Genomic DNA, 10,758 nt, shown 5'->3' with positions numbered 1-10,758 from the left:
TAATTTTCAAAGTTTAGCATATTATTATTGACTACTATATCCATAATGTCAATCGAAAGAAAGGAGAATGGTCTCATTTAAGGTGTCTTAGAGGAAGTGGAGGGTGGTAGCTGGAAGTAGTTGCATCAGCTCAGGCAGTCAACTAGCCTTTCCCTGGCAGTCAACTGTCTGGTCAGCCATGATTTCTTCCATCTCAGTGATCAACCTCGATAGTCCTTGATAGTAGCTCAACCTAGTGTTGCAGCAAACTAGAAAGTACAAAACTAAATTAACTAAAAATTGTTAGGTTTAGGAATAAAATTTTCAAACTTGTTCTGAAATTTTAGTTTCCAAAAATTTAAGTTCATAAATCTAAATTAAAATTCATAATAAATAGTAATTAAGGCCAGATGGTTATATGTATCATAGAGTAGAATAAATATAGATCTTATATTTTTAATTTATAAAAAACATACAAAACTTACCTAAACTATGGACCATTTTCAATCGGTTACCCAACCTTTCAATTTGTTTGATTGAGTTAGCTAACAGTATTTTAACTTTAAAATTTAACCTAATTACTTACTTTAATGAATTTATAATTGCGAGAAACTAAACCTGTAAAGATAAATAATACATTCAAATTTTGAAGTGAAAGTACTGTTGATTGAATCAAATCAAACAAATTGAAAGATTGGATAGTAAAATCAAAATTTTAAAAGGTTGGGTAACCAACTTATAATAGTCCATAACTTATGTAAGTTTTGTATGTTTTAATCTAAATTTAACAAGTAAAAAATGTATGGAGGTGCTTTCAACTCAAGTAATTCTAAAATAAATCTATATCATTGAATTTTCCTATTGTTGCTTTATTTTATCTGGTTTATTTGAAAATACGGGATAAACGTTATTCTAAGGGATCTAATTCAAATTCAAAAAAAATTTTATTGTGCGCATCTTCGCTTCTATTTGTGATAAACGTAACTATTTATAAGTGATAAGTTATGAATCTCTGCCAACTCTTCTATTTAGGCTTCATCCTTAGGGGTTGAAGGAGCATGAATATAGTGTCTTGGATTGATGTGACTTGGAATCACTCTTATATTGGTGGGTAGGTCTTTTTGTTCTCCAATTTCCCAAAAAAAGACATTCTTTGGTGTTCCAAGTTTGTTGAATCAAATGAAAATGCCTTATATGGTGAAGTTTTGACTATATTGGAGGGACATAAAGTGCCGCATAACATTATGCAAACCAGATTTGGCTTTTTTGGTAGTTGTTAGATATTCCCAAGCTTTTGCCTACAGTGAAACTTTTAATGTTGAAAATTTGAAACCCCTTTTTCAAATCAAGTTTTCTAAACTTTTAACTCTTTTCTATGAAAATTTTGTAATTTTGAAACTTAATTTGCTTGGGCAAGTCTCAATGGACCACACGGTTGGCCGAGCCTAATTCCTAGTCAACTAAACTAGGTTGCCAGCCTTGCTTGACCTGCCAACTAATTCTATTTCCTCATTCACCATTTGTCCCTCAGCACCATACAGGGGGGAGGGGCGACCCACGCTAGCCTCTTCCTACTTAACCCCTTTCCCCTTTTATCTCCTCACTTCTCTCTCCGCTTTCATCTCTTTCTTCACTCTCATTTCTCTCTTCACTCTCATCTTTCTTCCTTTACCACTGAGCTCTCTCTTTTTTCCTTATTCATTCTTTTTCTCTTTTTTGTTCTCGTCCCCTCCTCTTCCTTTTCCACCTCCTCTGATGCACGAAGCTACTACACTTTCTTTTATTTTCTCCTTTTCACTAATCTCTCTATCTTTTTTACTCTTTCTCTCTCTCCCTTCCCACTTTTTGAGCTGGCCGTTTGCTTACTTCCTCGAGCAGCGGACATTGTTGCAAGGAGGAAAACCTCGATAAGGACACTGATGTAAAGGCGGATCTTAGAAGACGAGCTTAGGTTAGCGAGGACCAGTGGTAAGCTTTCAAAACTCGACTGCTTTTTTTTTCTCTTGTTTTCCATAAATATTGTAGTATACTGAACTTTGCAAATTGTTAAAGGTTAGTATAAAATGGCTTATGGTGCCATTTGAGAGATTTTGCGAGAGTTCAAGTGAGTTGAAATTGTTTTGGCATTTAAATGGCATGAAAATAATATTCCACAACAAAACCTGCAGACTAGCCACTTTCTTACTTTATTACTAGTACTAAAGTTTAGGGGTACTAGTACTCGATATAATTCCCAGCAGGAGAACATTCGGATTCTGCGGAACTCCAGTTGAGTATCGGTGCTGGATGACATGTATCAGTACCCGAGATTGAGTTCCAGTACTTCTTGAGCTATTTTTGTTGTGGAAGTTCTCAGGTTTTGTAAAACTTTGGGACTGCATCGATACTAAGTGAGGGAGTATTAATACTCAAGTTCGAGTACTGGTATTTACCTATACGCAAGCTGTTTATTAAGCAGGCGTAGTGTTGCAACTATAAATACCCTATTCTCTCTCTCGCTCTCCCTTATTTATCTTAGTCACAAGAGAAAACACCCTCTCTTCCCTCCATCTTCTTCTTTCTCTTTCTTTTTCTCTCTACTACCTGTTTTTCCTCTAAAACCTTGACCTCTACTCTCTTTACTCTCTTTGGAAGCTCAGCCTCATCTCAAGCTTGGAGTTGGAGTGAGAAAAGTGGTGAGAGAGTTCTTGGAGAGCCCACCCCTAGATCCAAAGCTTGAATCTAGGAGATAGAGCTTGAAAAATGTGGGTTCTTATTTTCCTACACTTTAAATAGTGTGATTTTGAGACTTTTGAGGATATTGTGTAATGTGAAAGTTTAGGGTTTAAATTGGGGTTTTCATTTTGGAGGCTTCTAGATAAAATTGATACATTAGAAACTCTCTTGTAGAGTTGTTTGATAGACTCAACAACTTTGTTTGGATCTTCGAAGATCTTTTTATTAGAATCGGTGGGTTTAAGTCTCCAAAATGGATGATCTCTTTATGTCTCCTCCTTTTTGTTTATAGTTATTTTTTTGCTCTATGTTGCATGAGAATCCTAGTTAAAGTATAAATTTTATATTATTTCATGATTGATGGACATAATAGTTTTCAAGATTGTACATGATGGAAGATCTATGCTTGCATGTTTGTAGTTGTTGTTTTTTTATTCTCTATAATGAAACTGTCACGCCCCGAGCGTGCCTATTTGGTCGGTTTCGGGCACGCCAATAGACCGCCAAACGGACAGAGTTTTTCCTGTACCGCGGACAGAGTCTCCCCTGTACGTCCAAGGCGTCACAATCCATACAATGCGTTAGGTTCCAACCAGGAACAACATAAGGAAAGTATCGAAAACATAAACAACTAAGTTATTACATGCATTCAACTCACATATTACATTTTTCATCACATATTACACTTTTACTTTTCTTTTTAGCTTCCAAATACCATCAAGTTCTTAACATAATTATTACAACATTGATCATTACATTTCTATACCCCTAAGCTAAGCCGACTTAGGGTACTTCTATCTCTGGTCTCGGTGGTAGGATGCTAACTACGGAGTTATGCCCTTTCCTCGCGCCGCCGCGCCGCTCACGTGTAAACCAGTACCCCCAAAAACATCACGGAGGTGAGAACTATTGTTCATAGTTTCCAGTGGGTACGGCCACCCAAGGAAAAAGCTCGACCCACCAGGTCCAAGGAGGCACTCCAATCATGTTAGTCCAACAGATATCCACAAGTATTTTATGCAACATTAAAATACATGAATATGCCTCACAATATGCAATATGAAATTCATGCAACTATGCAAGTAAATTAAACGATTTTACTCTCTATCATTGCCATTCTTTATTGTTAGACATTCTTTATTACTTGCTATTTTTTACTCTTTATTCTTAGCCACACTTTACTCAATTGTCATTCTTTCCTAAGATTACATTTACCTTAGCCAATTATGCCACTCGACTCGGTCTTGAGTTAATTCATGATGAATGCAAGATTTCATTGCCCAATCTCTTGGCTAATCCGTAGGTTCCACCCTCAACAAGCTCACCAATCCAAATCCCTACTATCGGGGAGATACTCGTTACGACCCGACGGGATCGTCCTCTGGGAAGATACTCGCTACGACCCAGTGATGACTACTCCGGAGCTCATCGCCCGAGGGGGAGCGACCGTCCTCGAGCTAAGACTATGGTGAGTACGATCAATCCTTAACTTTACGGATTCCAAGTTCAATCCAATCCTCACTATGAGGATGCAATGCTCATATGGCCCTTAACTCTAAGATTGCTATGTCATAATGTTCAACTATGTCCTTTACTTGCACTCTTTAACTTGCTTTAGTGTCATCACACTATTTGTTCTTTATACTCATTTTCATGCCACACTAAGTGTTCATTAATGCCACATTTGTATTCTAGCGTTCTTGTCCCATTGATGTCAACATTGTAACACTAGTATTCAAGACTCATCAATGCCACTCTCTACATTTATGTCAACATGTCACTTTGTTTCTAAGTTCTCATTGTTATGTCAAATGCCACAATGTCACAATTGCACATGCATATACTTTCTAGCACATTTTACAACTTGCCAACATGCATAATTTCATCTAGCATATTCCACACTATCAACATGCATATTCCATTTATCATATTCCACAATATGTCTATATATATATACCAACTAGCATATTTTCATGATGTTAACATTCATATGCCATCCAACATATTCCATGGTTTATCAACATGCATATTCCATTTACCATATTCCTCAATATATTAACATGCACATCTCAACGGTAGGTAATAAATATCAAACATAATAATGTTCATGCATCCATAATACCTTATGCCGCCTACCACTATACATATATGCATCAATAATGAATATTACTTTGCTTCGACATGGAAGCGAGCTAGACATTTCGGTGAGCACAACACATCTCAAATCGCTTTCCAATTACTTGTAGTCACTTGCAATCGGCCTCCTACGGCACCCGTTGCCCGGTTCGGCCCAAACTCGCACTCGACCACCAAACGGCTATCAATCCGCAATCCGAAAATTAAAGGTCTATAACTTGATGCCACGATGCTCCGGATCCATTCTCGTGATTTTTGGACGTCACCTCGGCCCTCCTGGTCGAAACGAAGCCGAAACGTCCGTTTCTTTAATATCTTCGCACCGGCTCGACGAATCGCCGAACCGACATCGCCAACGCGTTCGTATACCTAGCAATTAGGTTTACGTAGGGTTAATTTATATCAAACCCAAACACAAAGCAAAACTCTATTTTTGAGCCCTAAGATGCCCTAATATAAGAAATCATCACATAACCTCTTAATTCATGCAATAGTCATCCATTTAGCATCTAAGGGTTCCTCTAAATTCAATTCTAGAGCATATAATTTAAACCCTAGAAATCCACCATTTTAAACCTTGTCTCTACACGTGCTCCAAATAACCCAAATTAAATGAATTTAACATACTAACAACACATTAGAGGCCACTAGAACACTAAGCATTAAGGATTAAGCCAAATCCCAAAAGCTTACCAAAACGTGAATGTCGAGACGGAGGCACGCCGCTCAACCGGGCGCACGAAGGCCCGATCCGACGCTCCCAACGCGTTCCCAAGCTTGCTCTCCACCAACCCTCAAATTTTTAGAGAAAGATCTAGAGAGATGAGGGAGATATCTAGACAGAGAAAGGGGAGTTTCTCTCTCCTCACCATGTGTGCGTGTGTGGTGTGTGGTGTGTTCGGCTGTGGGAGAGGGAGGAAGAAGACAACTCCTTTTGTTACACAATAGCCCCCTCAACATTAACATAATTACATTCAGTTTAGCAGCTCGGGTACAGATATTTTTCGTTTGCCCTTCTGAATGTCCGTTTGAGCTTAAATTTGACAGTCATGCTCGATTTTACTTAACTTGACGAAAAAAATTTTAATTTTTCAGTTTCGACCTTGTTTGGTCACCGAAAGCTCTACCGAACTATAACCTCTAGCAGATAGCAGTTGGATTTTATTTTCCACCTTCCGGGTGTCAGAATGACATGAACTTTAAATCTAGCATCATAAAAATAATTCTGACATATTCTTCAGTTTTTATAATTTTCTGACACTGTGCATTTTCTGCTAAAATATCAGCCCCGTTTCTCATAGAAAATTCTAAATCTTCTGTTTTCATTCCGATTTCAGCACAAGTCATTTCTTACTTATATTTTACTTATCTAAATCCAATAAAAATAGCATCTCACACTATTTTTATTTATTTTTACTTTTATATCAAAATCCGGTACGTTACAGAAATACAATTTGAAAACATGTCGTGGTATCGTAATAACAATTGGACAAGTAATATGACATGTAGAGCTTAAATTATGAGGAGTTTTTGATGAAATGCCGATATAGCAAGATAACTCTTATATGTGTCCTAATTATGTAGCAAGTGAGATTATGTGATTATAGTTAATTTGCAAGAGCCAAAATGAACTAAATGAGCACTTTTGCTTGTGAGAGTCGTCCCCTACAAGCCGTGACCCTCTGGAGCTATAGCTTAACGAGGATGCTATTGTTTGCCTTGCCTTAACTTTTCATGCCAATGTGGATTCATGTACAATTATTCGATGTCCCACTATGCAAGGCGCAAACTTGAAAGAACCTTGTGTTGGTCGATATAATTGGTTAACAAGTAGTCAACTTGTATTAATGTAAATTGATGCAAATAGAGGTAATAATTGTCATACTCCATTATAATAGAGGCATGATAGTAGACTTACATTATTATAAGTATTTATTATTCCGTATCTATTATCTCACACTTTATTGTTATGCCTTTAGTAGACCTATGGGTGGAGGGCTCCTTACAATGAGTGTCACGCCTCGAGCCCCGCCAATTGGCCGGTTCGGGTGCGTCGAACAGACGCCGAACAGACATCACCTCCCCTGTCCGCCCAAGGCTCAAACAACAAGATCATGCACAATAAGTTGCCCAGGAAAACTTAACAACATACATGATCACACGAGAAGCACCACAAGTGCTGTACAAGTAAGAGCAAGAATCACGAGTACATACAAGTGAATAAAAGAGAGATATAAACTAGCTATTACATCACACTCAACTTTTACATCTTTTGCTTTACATTTTCATCTCACCAAAATGAATACATGATCATCTCACATACATAATGCTAGCTATCCAAAATACATCATGTCTATAAACATGCACACGAGGGTGCTCTAGTACAAATAGGAAACTCTACTAGCTAGCTAGGGCGCTATGCCCTTACCGCGATCCTCCCCCGGAACACTCGCACTCAGCCCCGCAACAAAGTGGGGTGAGAACTATATAAATATAGTTCCTAGAGTGTTCGGCCGCCGACTCCGTCGATCTTCCCACTAGATCTAAGCAGATACAAATATATAGATAGATAGATAGATAGATAAATATGAAATTACAACTATGCTCTACTTTGCCTTCAAATGCAAGTAATGCATGGAATATCATCTAGTAACAAGCCTACTATCATGCTAGTATGCTTTAACAATGTCATGAACATAAATACGAACATAGTTATGCAATCCACTAGGCTACCCCACCTAAGATGGTGTAAATGCAAGTGAATGCAAGTTCACTAGGCTACCTCGCCAAAGATCCCAAATCTCATAGGTACTCACACTACAAATCTAGTAGGTGAAGAGGTAAAGAGCTACCCCGCTCTTCGCCCCGACTGATATCTCAAATCTCACAGGTGAGGAGCTACCCCGCTCTTATCTCACCCGTCTCACATCTCAAGGCCATAGGTGAAGAGCTACCCCGCTCATTGCCTTACTCAGATTCCAAATCTCATAGGAGAAGAGCTACCCCGCTCTTTACCCCAACTCACATCCCAGTCCATAGGTGAGGAGCTACCCCGCTCGTATCTCACCCGGTGAGCTACCTCGCTCGTGTGACAACTCCGGAGTGCACTGCTAGTGTGGAGCGACCACCACAAGCTCAAAACAGACTACGTGAGTATGATCCAATACTCTCAACTCGAGGATACCCTGTCAACTAGGGTTAACCACAACACTCTAGGTTCTCATGCACATCATAACTAGGGAAATCCACCGATCCCTATGTTCACATCAAGTGTCTCAACAACCCTAATCAACTCACACTAGGGAATTCAACTATCCCTAAGTTCACATCAAGTGTCTCAACAACCCTAATCAACTCACACTAGGGAGTTCAACTATCCCTAAGTTTGATGTCATAGTGTCTCAATTACACTAAATTCTCATGCAAGGTGTCATGACTAGGGAAAACTCACCTATTCCCTAAGTTCAACCCATAGTGTTCCACTACACTAAGTTCCAATGCCACTCGTCATGTATTTACATTATCTACATGCCACTCGTTCTCATTACAAGTGTTTCTATTACACTAGTTCACAAGTCACTAGTTTTCATCATCAAGTCCAAGTTCACCATTTTCTTATCACTATAGGATCTCATGTCACAACCCTAATCCTCATGCATTCTCGGTTTAAGTGTCGGGCCCACAATACTACACTACTAGACATGCATGTAAGGAAGTAGAAATGCTACTATACATATATCCTATAATGCATAAGAACAATGTATAAACATGATCAACAATTCTAACTCGGACATAGGAAGAAGCTCAGTTGCTTCGGGATAGACACCCCCCACCTTTAGGTGATGCCACGAGCCCACGATTCGGATTTTGCGATTTTAGAACGCCTACGCTGCGTGCTGCGGCAATCTGTACCTCAACAGGCCTTTTCTTCAATATCTTGCACAGGCTCGACGGATCGCCGAACCGACTTCGCCAACGCGTCAGAATACCTAGCAATTAGGTTTACAGAGGTTCAATTTAGATCAAACCCCATAATTTCTCAAAACCCCAATTTGAAGCCCTAGATTACAACTAGGTAAAAATCCACCATTACATCCCTAGATTCAAGCACAAATCATCTATTTGGCATCTAGGAGTTTCATATAAATCATTCTTAGAGCATATAAGCAAAGCCCTAAGGTTCTACCATTAAAGCTCCATGAAGCTTACCTCTTTAAGCTTGCTCTAAGGTGAAGAAGAAGAAGATGATGATGATGATCCTTCTTCAAGCTTCACCCTCCACCAATCCCCCTCCTTGCCTTCCTTCTTGAAGAGAGAGAGAGAGACACTTTAGAGAGAGAGAGGGAGTGTATTAGGGTTTAGAGTTGTGAGGGATGAGAGGAAATGAGCTCTCTCCACTCCTATACACTCAACTAGTGGCAAAATTGCCAAAACCCCCCTCAACAATGCCTCTAGTACACTGCCCTAGCAGGGCTGTTTTCGGGCTCGGGGTTCGGACCCTAATACAACTAGGGTCTGGACCCCGTAGGTCCAGACAGCCCAGAATTAAGGACTTAGCCAAATTTCAGCATTTTCTGTTTCTTCTCCATTTTCGCTCGTTGGCCTCCGATTTATTTCAAATCGCACCGAGACTCTCAAAATATATTTTCGAGCGTATTTTCATCATCTTTTCATCTACGCTAATGTCGGATTTAGTTCATGGTCCAACATAGCCTTTCGGGTACCATTTTCGTGCCTACGCGCACCGAAAACGCCCGAATGCTTCCGAACTTCGCTGGAATCATTCTAATGGCTTTCCAAACCAACTTATACCGTAACTTCATAACTTTAGAAGTTCGGCACCTTACAATGAGTGCACCCACTAAAAAATATTTTATATTTTCACACACCTTTGTTGCTTTTTTTTTTCATTCTTTTCCTCCTCCGCGGGTGATCATGGCACAAAAAGTCATGCCGTATTTAGCTCTCTACCCATCATTTTGGTTGTTGCCTAAAGGTGGAACCCTATCTAGAACTCTAGTATTTCGGAAAGTTGTAATATTTTGATCAAACTTGTAATAGTTTGTTTGGAACTTGGTTGTAGCAGAATACTAGCATTAAGCTTCGATACTCCAACACGTATGAAGCTCTTGTTTGTTTATATGAGTTGATTGTTATTGTTTGTTGGTTCATGTATATAGGGGAGCCCTTTGTAGATGGTGGATCTAGGCACGCTGCCGGTAGTGCTTTTGCGCGTTCAAGCCCAGGGCGTGACAAATGTGATCAATTCTGGATGTTTCCACTCACATCGTGGCTAAAACTTTGTGGTATCAACGGTGTGTCACTTTTTGACATGTTTTGGTGACGACCGGACTGGAAGCACAACATTAGGTGTGCGATCTACTGACGTGGTAGTCAAAAGTGCTATGGCTTTGGGTTTTCCAATGGCCGACCACCTCGTGGACCACGATTGCTTGATCATAGAGTGGAAGTCTATCGTATGGACCACAGAGAACCCTAAACCTTTTTTTTTTTGTATAGACTAGAATGTGCTATTTTCTTTTTTATAGACTGTGGAAATTAAATTAGTTGGATTACTTTTGGATGTTTTACTTTCCTTCTAGATACTCCTACGTACCACTGATTTGCATCCTCCTTTCCCTCACTTCCCTATCATTGAGAATCCCTCCACTACAAAGTAGGAAATTGTCTCATTTAGTCGCGCCATTAAATATATATAATGTGATAGGTTCTTGTTAATATCAATGCATTGTCACGCCCCGGATGTCTCGTTCCCCGGGCACGTCGACAAATCCGCCGTATACAAAGAAATTTTTTCTGTATACGAAGCGACAGCTGTACCTGTAAGTCAAACACTACTACGAACAGTAGTAGAGAGCTGCTAGAGAAAACAGAAGTTAAACAAACTGAGTTTCATATACATAGTCC

The sequence above is a fragment of the Ananas comosus genome, linkage group 13 (genome assembly GCF_001540865.1).
Source record: "Ananas comosus cultivar F153 linkage group 13, ASM154086v1, whole genome shotgun sequence".
Classification (NCBI taxonomy): Eukaryota; Viridiplantae; Streptophyta; class Magnoliopsida; order Poales; family Bromeliaceae; genus Ananas; species Ananas comosus.
The sequence above is the reverse complement of the archived record's forward strand: the minus strand, read 5'-3'. Positions refer to the sequence as shown.